We start from the raw sequence: 13,702 nt of genomic DNA, 5'->3' as shown, positions 1-13,702 counted from the left end.
TCCAGGAGCCAGTCATGTGGTTGAGTGCAGACCATAGCATAACGTTCCCTCTTGAATCTTGGGCTGACCACTGAAGTTCTCCAAGCTTCAACTTCCCTCGCTATCAAATGAGAATTTGGGGGAGAAGTTGTCTTAGGGGTCCATTCTAACTCAAACATTTTGCTATCCTGTCGAATATATTGAAGAAGATCAGCCTTTACTGATTGAAAAACATATAGCACATTTGGCAATTAGGCGGGAAGTGGTTTTTAGTACACAGGACATTCCCTCTGCAGAGCCACCGTTACATTAGCAACTTAATAAAACTCACTGCCTTGACCTCAATTGCCCAGATCGTTGATAAAAAGTCTTTTGATATCAACAGCAATGCAACAAATATTTCAAAGCCCTTAAGTTCTCTAGACGTGGTTTCTAATTTTTATTATGGAAATTAGGGAACACTGTCATGACGCCTACAGACCTAGCAACCATATTAAACGTTTATCAAGGTCTTGCCACACCTGCCCCATCTATCCTTCCTCCTTCCTTCCCTACTAAGATTTTTTAAAACAATTTCAGACCTCAGGCAGTATCACCCCTGAATACTTAGTATGCATCTCTAAAAATTCTGATTGACTTTTAGGGGGATAGGCGGGTTAGAATTTTTTTTTTTTTTTATAGAGGTACTGGGGATTGAACCCAGGACCTTGCGCATGCTAAGCACACCCTCTACCACTGAGCTGTTCCCTCCCTTGTGATTGACTTTTTAAATGGAGCCTTGAGAAACACAAGAGCACAGTGATGAGCATGCAGCTCCGGAGCCGGCCTGCTTGGGTTTGAATCAATTACTTGGCAGCCAAATACCCTTGGGCAAGTGGCTTGCTGTTTTTCTGTCTCAGTTGCCTAATCTGTAAAATGAATATGATGATAGTACCTATCTTGGTGGAGAGAGGGTATAGCTCAAGTGGTAGGGTGCATGCTTAGCATGCCATGAGGTCCTGGGTTCAATCCCCAGTACCTCCTCTAAAAAACAAGTAAACCTAATTACCTTCCCCTCAAAAAACAAACAAAAGAAGCACCAATCTCATACAGCTGGTATAAGAACTAAGTTCACATTTTTAAAGTTAACAGCAGGCATCAATGAACCTCGTTACTATTTATTTGAGATCTCAAAGAATAATGTCTCTAGAGTAAGAATGAGCAATCTCATGAGAAATTCCGCATAACCTTTTTGCAACTCTTCAAAAACTCAACATAGATACCAAATGACCAGGTGGATCATTTTCCAATGGGTCTCTTGTGTCCAAATCATCTCCGGCAACCATTTCTCCAGCATTAAACTTCTAGAAAGCATAGACTAGGTTCACTGCCTCGAACCTCATCTTTCACACCTGCCTCATAGAACTTTGTCTGTTACTTCTGTGAAAGCCTTTTTCACGTACTGACTTGTATCGTTATCTGGTTTAAGCTTTTCCTCTCAATTAAGCTGTAAAGCCACCCGAGGGGAGGGACCAAAGACCATTTCAACTGGCTATGAATCCCCCTAACTCATTTGAACATAAACTCCATTAGAGCAGGACCTTGTCTGTCCTGGTCATTGCTGGATCCCAGCACCAGCTGTGGTATCTGGCACAAGGTAGTAGGAATTCATGGCTGTTGAATGAACCAGCAGATAGTACCTTACGAAATACACATGGCAGCCAATTATTAAGTGTTTGTGGTTTGGGACAGAATTCCCAATACAGAATCTGAGGAAAGAGGTTCAGTGTCTTTACCAAAGCGCACAAAATAAAACAACCTTGGTCTACAGAACCACAGACGTGATGGCTTTGGAGTAAATAAACATATTTATACGGCATTTCATTTATAGGCTTCTTGTCATTCGATCCTTACAACAACCCTGGGATGCAGTCAGGGTGGATGTCATGACATCTGTGAACAGGTTAGACCACGGAGGCTCAGGTGCTAACATCAACCCAAATTACATTAGCTAGTAGCAATCAGAGTGAGGTCTGGAACCCAAATTGTGTAGATTGTCACTCACTTATATAATTGGATGTCTGCTGAAAGAATTGTAAAGAGGGTAAAAAGTTACTACAGAGAAGTGGTCAATCATTAAACATTAAAGACATTTCCTTGGCCATTTCTTAGCATTCCAGCAAAACGAAACCCATCCCCAGAGCAAGTTTTACAGTTATAGCCACTAGAGGTCACACAAGTAACAGGAACCCAAAACTGGCTTCCAAAGGTGGCTGAAGGTCTTGGAGAGAACAGGAGACTTCAGATAACCAAGTCCATGTCCGAGCCTCAGGAGAAGCAGTCAGAGTCCCCAGAGAATGGAGGCACGGCACCCCATCCCCAGACTTCTGGTCTGATTGACAGCAGGGGAAGCTGGCTTGGTCGGGCTTCTCTGCTGGGCCCCGTGATCTCGAACCATCCTGCCTCCAGGATGGTTCACACCATGCACTGGAATTCTCACACCATCTTAGGAATCACATGAGCTGTCAAAAAGCTGGAGAGGGGTCTGCTCCACACCCATCATGTTCCTTGGAAGTCCCTAGCTTGCAGCCTAACCGAGTTTTCCTCTTGATGAGGATGGTGAGAAAACTTGTAGTGTTCTTCGCCCAGGAGTAAACACTGCAGACACCACCACTGTTTGGGCCTCGGGGATCATGACATGAATGTGATGCAAATGGTGTGTGGCACAGGCCTGGGAAGTCCGTCTTAGCCTTGTCTATGGCCCTGGAAGGTCCCTTGAAACTCCTTGGCCCCAAGGACATACTTCATTCAAATCCCCAAAGAGCGATGGCTCTCTTTGGTGTTCACTGGCTTGCATCTCACCCAGCACTGCTCCAGTGCACCCAGCCGCCGTTCCATCAAAACTTGTTCTCATATCTGTCTGTTTACCTGGTGAATGACTGACTAGCTGATGGGAGCTGACAGTGGCCTTCATTTTCAACAATAAACACCTTGCTATCTAGTTTCTCACCTGGACTGACCACTCTCTGACCACCTGGACAAAACAGCTCTCTTGAAGGACCCCAGTCACTGTCCCTGGGAAACAACATGAACAGTGTCATGCAGACCTCGGGGCAGACCTGTGTTGGTCTCGACCGAGGGCTGGTACCTGACATTTACAGAGCAGGGAACGAGGGCAAGGTGAGATTTACAACTGACATAAGAACAAACAGAACAAAGCTGGGCTGGAATCCAGAGTGGAGGGTCTAGAAAGCATTCTGAGTTTACTTTTTTTTACTATGATTTTGTTCAAACTGTTTCATCTAATTTTTAGGGAGATGAAATTATTCTGTATGATACTGTAGTGGTGGCTACATGTCATTATGCATTTGTCAAAGCCCATAGAATGTACAGCATCAAGCGTGAACCCTAATGCAAACTATGGACTTTGGTTGATAATAATGCGCCCATGTTGGTTCATCGATTGTACCAAATATGCCACACTAATGAGGGATGTGGAGGGTAGGGGAGTATATATGTGTGGGTGGGGAGGGCTATGTGGGAACTCTGTATTTTCCCCTCAGTTCTGCTGTAAACCTGAAACTGCTCTAAAAAAAATAAAGTCTATTAAAAAAAAAAACAAACTATTTCATCTAGAGGAATTTTAGACTTAAGCATATAAAGTTATCCGAGGGTAAGAAACTTCACTTGGTTGAGCTAATTCCAAAGCTGTGTTTCTAAAATCATGTCTTATTACCTTAGTTCTATAAGAGTATAAACAATGCTGCAGACTGTCAAAAAGCCAGTGGTCAAATAAGTTTGAGGACCATTGGACTAAAGAAAGCATTAAAAATAAAACGAGATCGATGTCTCCAAGGTTTTAGTGCTAATATGATTGTGAATGTCCAGTTCAGGGATGAGTGTGCAGCATTTCTCAAATTTACTTAACCAGACAGAGAACCTCATTTCATAGAATCCCTATTAATATCTCAAGGAAAACAGTTTGCGAAATACCGTTCTCTAGGGCTTGCTGGTCAACCACTAACCTGTGACCACAACCAGTTCACCTACTGGACACAAAGCTTAGGTACAAGAACTTTTCACTGTTTGTTTGTTATCAGGATAAGATGCACAGTTGCGTGGTGAGCAGAATGATGACCTCCACAAAGACGTCCAAGACCTAATCCTCCAACCCTGTGACTGTGTTACCCTTATATGACAGGAGGACTTTGCAGGTGTGATTGAGTTAAGAACTCTGAGATGGGAAGATTTATCCTAGCCCATCTGGCTGGGCTTGATGTGACCACAAGGGTCCTCATGAGAGGGAAGCAGGAGGGTGAGAGAGAATTTGAAGATGCTACGCTGTTGGCTTTGAAGATGAAGGAAGGGGGCGACAAGCCAAGGAATGCAGGCAGCCTCTGGAGCTGGAGAAGGGAAGGAAATGCATTCTCCCCAAGAACCTCCAGAAGGAACACAGCCCTGTCGACACCTTGTTTTCAGCCCGGGAAGATACTATCCTAGTCTGCTTGGGCTGCCATAACAAAATACCAGGGACTGGGCGGCTTAAACAGCAGAAATTACTTTCTCACGGTTCTGGAGGCTGGACGTGTGAGATCAGGGTGCCAGCGTGATGGAGTTCTGGTGAGAGCCTTCTTCCTGTCTTGCAGATGGCTACCTTCCTGCTGTGTCCTCACACTGCAGAGACAGTGAGCTCTCTGGTGTTTTCTCCTGTAAAGGCGCTAATCCCATCATGAGGGCCCCACCCTCAGGAGCTCATCTAACCCTACTTATCTCCCAAGGTCTCCAAACACCATCACATTGCGGGTTAGGCCTTCAACAACATATTGAATTGGGGGGGTGGGGGGCAGGACACATTTCAGATTTCTGGCCTTGAGAGCTGTAATAATAAATGTGGGTGAAGTCACTGTATTTGTGGTGATTTGTCACAGCAGCGATAGGAAACTAATACAAATGGAGACCCAGTGTTATCTTCCATGCATGTAAGTGCATGAGAGAAACCAGGCAGGTAATGGTTAGGATGACAAATCACTTTTATTTTTATCTTTACTCTTCATTTTCTGATTTTTTTTCCTATAATAAGCATGAGTTAATTTTAAATTCTAAAACAAAGCAGAAACATTTCCTTTTCTTTATTAGCCATGCTGAGAAAAGCAGATAAAGTGGCTGGCTTTAACCTTCATGGACTAGGCAGATCCTCAAGACTTTCTGTCTCCACTAAGTAGCATGATGAGCCTGGGGGAGCTGACAAGCTGACCCCTCCTCGGGGCCTCAGAGGAGCACTGGTCATGTCTGCGGGACACTCACAGGCTGTCACGCTGTCAGGAAGACCGAGGAGCAGAAGGGGGCAGCAGAATTTCACTCCAAATTAGGAAACACTGCCTCCCACCATGAGTGGAAGAGAAAACTAGGGAACGTGAATTTGCGTTTCCTGTTTGCTTATTACAAATAGTTAAGCTGGTTTCTGGTCCAGAGAAAGCAAGCCACGCCTTGACTGCACGGCTGGATTTTCCCAACAAGATGGACTTCTCTGTGCCGATGGGAGCAGAATGAAAAACCCCCAATTCCTCCAGCCCAGGAGAACCAGAGTGAGGACTGCAGGGCCTCAGTACAGAGCTGCTGCCACCCCTGACAGCCCAAACCCTCCTTCTGCAGCAAGAGGACCAACTGCTAAAAAGCCAGGAGGGTGGATTTCCAAGGTTCAGAAAAAATTTTTGGTCAAACATTATGATTTCGGTGACTTATTATATTCCATATACATGGAATCTGATGTCTTTAAAAAAAAAAAAGAAAATCAAAGATCCTTTGTTTCTACACGTCTCAGAAGAAAAGAAAAAGCCATCACCCACTCTTATTTAAAAACCAAGCTGAACAAAGACGCCCACCAGATAACATGCCTTGGCACAAGTCTCCTTCAATGATCTCCTTTCTCCGCGGAGCCTTGGGGTGAACTTGCCAACATCTGAAACGGCTCACAGATCACCAGAAAAAAATGAGCTCAGACTTGCATTTTCCATTCTATTTCCTCCCAGTACAAGGGGATATCCTGCCCGTCAGATCCGGAGTCCATGGGCTTGTGTGGTTCCAGCTGTGACCCACACCCCAAGAGCAGGGCCCTGGGCCTTTCATCTCCTTCTTTGAAGGCCCCAGGGGTGGGAGAATGTGATGATATGAATCCTCAGATTATAAGCCTAGCTCATGAATGAGAACTACCCCTGCCTGGTGACACAAGTCTGAGAAACTTCCCATATTATTACTCCAAGGTAAGTCGGGAAATCGGTTGAGTTGTCAATATCGGGTGAGTCCTCTAAATGAAACTCGAAAATGAACATTGGAGAAGGGAAGCGTTCTGCATCTCGGGGGGAAGCGTAATTTAAGACCCAGAAAAGAAAAAAAACTTAATTAAAATAGTAAGAACGAAAATCCTGGTAAGCAGCAATTCCCCCACCAAGATCTTTTGGTTAAACACTTTCTACCCACATGGTGGACTTGGCTGTTTGAAGGTTATCACCCCCACCCCCCAAAAAATATTTCCATGGTAATTTGTAATATTATTGTCACCCAATATGCTTAACAATGATCTTTGTTTTGTGAAATAGCAGCTGACTATTGAAAACTAATGCTTGAACTCAGATTTTAAAAGAGAAGCTTTAATTCTAAGGGAAGTAACTGAAAAAAAATCTCAACTAAGATTAGAAAGTAATCTTATAAAGCACATTGTGCCATTTATGTCAGGGTCACAGTAGCTACAAAAGAATAAATTGTAAGTAACTCAGCTAAGATTTTCTAGGCCATTTCTTAAAACACAATAACTACTATAACAACAATAATAGTAACTCTTATTGGAAGCCTTTTGTGCACCAGGCAGTGTCCTAACTTACTGATGAAGTTGGTACTGTTTTATTCCCGTTTCACGGATGAGGAAACTGAGGTTTAGAGAGGTGAAGTAAGTCGGTCACACAGCTAACAAGCAGTGGCGTCAGGATCTGAACTTAAATGTGAATCCAGAGAAGTGACTGTCACATTTAAGCCCATAATTACCCTTACCAGCTTTTTCACAAAGGGTATGAATTTTATATTTGAGTAACGAGAAATAAAAGCCAGAGAAACTAGGAATACCTGTGATGTCAGAGGCACAGAACTTTGGGGGAAAATGTGGATATGTACAGTCAAGGTCATGAGAAATACAACACCACTGCATGAAACATGACTGCATTCTTTGGTGCTGTAATGGCCAGTCCTACACACTCGTCCCATCACCGCCCCTGGTCCTCTCCCCTGAAGTAGTAAGTAGCTTATTCACAAAAAATGAAATGGACCCGAAATACCAGTCTCCTTGGGAAGCACACAGCAAGTCACTGCAGTTCACAAGAGACTGTCATATCCTGCCCTGAACTCCAGCAGTCGCGAGGGACATCCTGCTCCCAGGCCTGGCCTACATGAGCTCGCATTTCTTTACCATGTGTAGAGCAGGGATGTTATAAAAATTAGGTCCTTTGATTCACCTTTTCATTCACAGCTCAAGATTGCACCTTTCTTTCTATGCGGTTGAGTCTGATTTTTTGGAAGCAGCTCTCCTAACTTGGAGCGAGGAGCAGCCAGGCATGGGTAAATGGGCGAGGATGTCACGTGGTGTTCCCAGCCAGGCAGGAACACCCCTGGGAGCCAACCCACACACCCTGGGCGCATCAGAAGAAACAGCACAATTAGCAGTGACAGCAGAACCACGTACAGAAGGTCATGGCAGGAAGTGTGTTCTTTTTCCAAAGTTCTATGTCCCAGAAGCCACGATGGTAGGCTTGTCCCAGAAGAATCTTCTGTATCTTCTCAGGAGTGAGGCCGACAGGTTTAACCAGGGCAGCTGCCCTTTTCAAACTATTGAAAGGAATGTCCAAAAAGAACTCTGAATTCTATAATTTGAGAAATTCCGATCTCACTCCACACTTTCATTTATCAACCACTGCTCCGACCTAGCCTTTTCTTACCAATTCCTTCCCAAAGGGCACGCTTTTTTTAAAAATGAACATATTTGCTGGGTTCAGATAAATAAAATACAAGGAGTTTCTGGTCCAAGGCAGAAGGAACAATCTTAGAGGGCAAAAGAGAGCAGTCATGGTGTTCAGTGACCACCAGTAAACGCATTTAGCCAGCTTTGGTCCCACTCTGCCAAACGTGTTCAGGTCACAGAGTGAACACTTATGATCCTCACATTAGGAAACTGATTCCCTGCTTAGGTACTCAGCCCTTTCAACAATTTCAAGCCATGAGCCGGTCTCTGGTTGGATAACTGAGCTTCCTCCTGGGGCAGGAACTTTCAGAAAGAGCAGCCAGGCTGGACTAGTCCCTTGGCCACCTGCTCAGATCATTGGACAGTACCAGCAGCTCTGACCACTGTAACCTGGAACTTTGGAATCAAGTTCGAAAAGCACCAACGAACCACTCCGGATCACTAACGTAGCACCGTCTCATGGCCTCTGGAAGCAAACTCACCCACCCAGGCCCCTGGGAGCCAAGGGTTCCGGAAGGACCCAAGAAAATGCAGGGCTCAGGCCTGAGCCCAGGACACGGCAGAGGGAGACTGAGCTCAGAGCGGGAGAGGGGAGCTGTTACTGCACACCTCACAGGCCTCAGGGGCAGGGGGCAGGTTCAGCGAGGGCGAGGAAGGGTGTAGAAAGAGTATGAACTTTGGAGTCAAGTGAGCCTGGGCTTGAAGCTGGGGCTCTGCCTACCATTTCCTAGCTGGGTGACCCCGGGCAAGTTACCTAATGTCTCTGGGCTCCATTGCTGAAGAGGGAATAAGATTACAGGTCCACAACCCCTTAGGCACAATTCCAAAATCCAAAAACAAAATCACTCTGAAAACTAAGTTTTGTCATAACTTACATATTTGGCAGCAAAACCTGACTTGAACTGGTACGAGGCCTCATCTTGGTCTTTATCGATCTCCCTTAATACAACTAACTCTTTCGGAAGTTTCACAGCAGAAATCTAATTTGATGACAGGTGCTGCCCCAGACTCCACTGAGTGCATTGAATCATCATGCATGCACTGCATGGCTTTTCTAAATAAAAGTGAATATACTTTACGGCTTTTCTAAAAATCAGAAAAATTCAGACTATTACCTGGGTCTCAAGAGTTGAGATAATTTGTATTCTACCTTAGAGGGCTGTTGGGAGGATTAAATGAGAAAATGATGAAGGAGAAAGATGCGGGCGAAATAACTCGTACAGTGCACAGCTTCAAGGGTGTGGTGAGTTGCAGCCACCAGGATTAGAAGGCTTGTGTCACCAGAGAGTGTTCTGGGAACGTGGTGGTAGACATGCCGATCTGTAGGGCGTCCCAGCATTCAGGTTTAGCGCCCTCACACGGCCAGCTGGGCTCCCACACGCTGCACAGTCCGTGCCCGCGGGCAGGAAAGGGAGACACTTGCACTCCTGAAGGACAGTCCTCTCTCATTTGGACCTGGGAGGGAATCCTTCCATCAGTCACCGACACAAGGTCTCCTACTGTGTCCTTGGGTAGGAGGGCATCTGCAGGGAGCCCTGGCCTCACCCAGCTCGAATCGAGCATGAAGAGAAGCCATCAGGCTCTGCTGCATGAATACTGTGCTGACATCAGTCTTTTTATTTTCTGTCTAGAACTTTTCTCTGTGATATCAGGAGATAAGGAAGGGAAAAGAAAAAAGACCTAGTCAATAAGCTTTATAATAATGTAATGATCGTCTCTCATATGATCTTAGTTCAAACTGACAACAGATGTCGAAAGCGATTGGAAATCTTATTTTTATAAGATGTATCATGACCACATGTTTCCACGTATTAAAAGTCATGAACAGACACTAACAAGTTAGGAGGCTCAGTGTCCACATCTTCTCCTTGACCGCACTCCGTAATGTCCCACTGGGCAAGCCGTCTGATGTGAGAGATCAACTCAACACCTGGCAGAAAAACAGAAACTTTCAGAAACTAAACTAATCGTCACCTAACTAACTGGGTTTCTCTGGCATGCCTGGAACTTGGCAGTGAAACCAGGATATCTAATAATAGACATTGGCGCTGAACAGAGAACTGTCTGTTGAAAAGACATTTTGAAAAGGTCTACATTGTAACTTAAGTAAACGTTTGGGTTTTCCCCCCAAACTCATTCCTCAAGGGCATGTCATGGCAGTGTGGGTCACACCTTCAAATCAGCCTTGTGAACTTGCTGAAGCACTTGCTTTATTCTCTACTTCTAAGTACCAACAAGAGAAGGCCCACATGTGTTCGTTCTTGGGAGTATGGCCTCTCCCATAATGCAGGGCATTCGTCAAGATGGCGGCAGGTGGGGGTGGGGGTAGAGTTCAGTGGTAAGTCCTGGGTTCAATCCCCAGTACCTCCATCAAAAAAAAAAAAAAAAAAAAGATGGTGGCAGAGCTTTAGACATGCTGGTACATAGAAAAGAAGCTGTGGAATGGACTCGTTAAAGCAGGAAGACTTTTAATCCATCAATTCATGGATGAAGGCAAGACAGCTTGGAGATGAATGGAGATAATTACCCCTTTGAAAATCCTCACTGGCTTCCCACTGACCACAGGATAAAGTCTAAAATCTAAAACCTATAACATGATTTACATAGCTCTTCACTGTCCGGTTCTGAATCAGTTTTCTTTTGTTTTAAATCTCTTCCTTTAACCCACCCTAGCCTTATTTAGGCACCTCAAATGTGCCACGCTGTCTGCCTTTTGGTCCTCTCCAGGTGCCCCTCCTTCTGAGTGGAACGATCTCCCCCACCCCTTGAACCCAACTTCGACTTCTTCAATTCAAAGCTGAGATGACAGTTTCCCCCAAAAGGGAAGACTTGAGGAAGTGTCCTCACCTCCCCAGCCAGGTGGCCTTCCATGCTCTGTGCTCTGTTATGAAATTGCCACCTTTGTTTCATGTTTCTGTCACTAAACTGGAAGTTCCCTGAGGGCAGGGGCTGTATCTGCTCTGTTCACCTCTATGAACAAATGCCACACAAAGCCTATTTAAGTGGATGGACTGTCTTCCTTTAAAAAAATCACAGAAGAACCAACAAGATGAAATTCCCAGGTAATTTTTCCTAATAATTGGTCTTTGAAAATGATTCCTTCCTTCTAAAAATAGAAACGCCATCCTCCTCCATCACACAAGGCAAGGAAACCAAAAGCAAAATCAACTTATCTTTTCAACACCTGGGAAATGCGAAGAATTTCTCTTTTGTTATCACGTCTTGGCTCTCAGTGGATTTTACTTGCCTGAAGGTTTTAGGATTCCAGCAAGTTACCAGCATAATATCTTCCAGAGGAGATATTAATGATTATATTTTTCGTCACCTAACATCCAATTGTCATTCTGAGTCACGCGACAAACCAGCTGAGTCACCTCTCCTGGTCTGAAATGTGGAGTTGCGCTGTAGGAACTCAGCAACGTCTCCATTCACAAAGCCCAAGTTGGAGCCAGCAGTTCTGACCCTGGCCATGAACGGTTCCATTTGGCTGCTCAGAGTGATGTGTCAGCCTCCTTCCTGACCACAAAGTTGGAAGCTGGCTGGCCAAGCATTACTCCAAACATTTCCAGGGCTGGATAGAAAACAACTGCATTTTGCATGCATTTTTTTTTCAATCCATGTTGTGGTTCTGGGAAGCCCTGCTCTGAGCACTACTCTCAGTGTTCTAGAGCTAAACATGAAGAATGAGGTGCACACACGTCATTATCATGACGGAGCTCCATGTGACAACCAGACCCAGGCAGTGTGCAGACGTGCATGGATGAACTGCCATCTTACTAAAGGGGCAGAAATCAACCCTATGGGGATGGGATATGGGGGAGGAGATTAGTATCAGCACAGGGGTAAGTCCGGGGGAAATCGGTCCAGGGCTGCCGGGATGCTGAGGGCAAACATTAGGACTCTGTCTTGTTTTAAGCCTGGTGGGGAAGCTTGACAGACCACTGCAGGTTAGGGAACTAGGAGAAACTGTTAAAATCTCTTAATTTCGGTCTGTGTTCTAGAAGTAAATAGCGGGGCAATATGGTGAGTGGTTCAACCAAAAGGGGGAGTGAAGAAAACTGAAAATATCACTGAGCACATGCACCTTAGAGAAGGTCCTATAATCAAATCACGTAGAGGGAGGGCTAGGGAAGCGGAGCCAGCTATAACTGACAGGAGGGCCGCGGGACCCGCCCGTGATGTGAGCGGAAGTGGCCGAGATGCCTGCAGAGGCTTCCTCCACCAGGGAGACTGCAGGTTCTTATGCTGGCCCTTTCCAAGCCCTTCCTTGTGAAGTAGGCTCCCCAGACTGGGCTGAGTTCAAGTGGTATGAAAACGTTTTCTAGGACACCCTATAGAATGCCCAACTGGCATCTCTGTGCCAAGCCAGCCCACAAAAGTGAATGTGACAAGTAAGGATCTTCAGGAAAAGCCAACCAGTCACTGTTAAGCATTGATTAAGAAAAAAACCTTCCCTGAAAATTTTCTTTGTCTCAAAGACTCAGCGGGCCATTGCCCCATGACCTGAAGGAATTAAAAAACACATCGGGAAAGTCCCCGTGCTATTCCTCTTCCTGCCCCTTTCCCTTTCCTTTCTGAATAATTTAGTCCAAAAGCCATTAGGCAGGGCTGAACGAGATGGGTGTCTGCAAGGGTGGTAGTGGTGGGAGGAGCCACAGTGACCCAGAGTGATGTGCAGTGTGAGCGGGGAGACGGCGGACCCAGCACTGGGTGTTGGAGCCCCAGCTGGGTGAGAAGGGTGTTGGGGGACAGCAGTGGCTACCCAGAAATTAAGAGAAATTTCCTCTTAAATAACTCAAAATAAAAAAAAAATTGTACTTTACTGGGGAAGTTTTCTAGCTTTGAGAGTGTTTCAAAATTTAAAAATTAATAACAGAAAGAGTTAACTTGTGTCATTATAGATTTGATGGAAGCCAGGTGTCAAGATGGGATTAAGACCTGGATGGACCAAGCTCAATGCCAGTAATTATACGTTAAAGCAACATTTCTTACATTATCTCCGGTGAAAGAATAGTTTTCCTGCCCAGTCCATTATGGGCCAGTTCTTTTAAAAAATACAAAATCCCACATTTGGATTTGAGGACAATATCAAATTGCTCCAGGAGTATTCAAACACTTACTCCCAATGTCCATACTTATCTCAGCATGGACCAAGAATAGTCATGAATGAGCCTGGGCCACACTTTGAGCAGCCTGTCTCTGTAGTCTATGTGGATCCCCAAGTTCCATCACATCCAAATGAAAAATAAAAATGACTGGACCAAATGAGAAATAAAAATCACCGTTATCCATGATGGTAGCCACTATAATTACCACTGTAATTAACATCAGCCATCTATGCAAAGTATTCAAGATAGGCACTGTCCAGGTGATGGGAGGAGATTAAAGCCCTTTCTTTACATACAGCAACCCAACTTTTCCAAAAGGGTCACAGGACACAAGAAGATGAGACCACCCTGATTCCAAAGTAATTGCTTTGTGGTGACTTAAAGGAAGACAAACCCAATCATACAGAAGATGGACAAAATATCTTCTATGCGTCAGTCTACAACACTAACTCATAACTATTATTGCTGGGACGAGACTCAGCGTTCAAAAGCGGTTAGGAGAAGATACCCCCAAATCAGGCCTCCAATGAGGCTTCATTTCACCGCAGATCCTGACGGTCAAGCTACTGACTTCAACACAGCCCACACACGGGCCAATTCTAACTGGGTCTGGGCCACACAGAACCTCTCG

The 13,702-nt window shown here is 45.0% G+C and overlaps 1 protein-coding gene across 7 annotated transcripts in view; it reads right to left on the bottom strand.

Annotated features, from left to right (window-relative positions):
* PALM2AKAP2 (PALM2 and AKAP2 fusion) overlaps positions 1-13,702 on the bottom strand; it is a 418,898-nt gene that overhangs the window by 16,063 nt on the left and 389,133 nt on the right. The window lies entirely within an intron of this gene.

This window comes from Vicugna pacos, chromosome 4 (genome assembly GCF_048564905.1).
Source record: "Vicugna pacos chromosome 4, VicPac4, whole genome shotgun sequence".
NCBI lineage: Eukaryota > Metazoa > Chordata > Mammalia > Artiodactyla > Camelidae > Vicugna > Vicugna pacos.
This window is presented reverse-complemented; position numbering and strand designations above follow the sequence as displayed.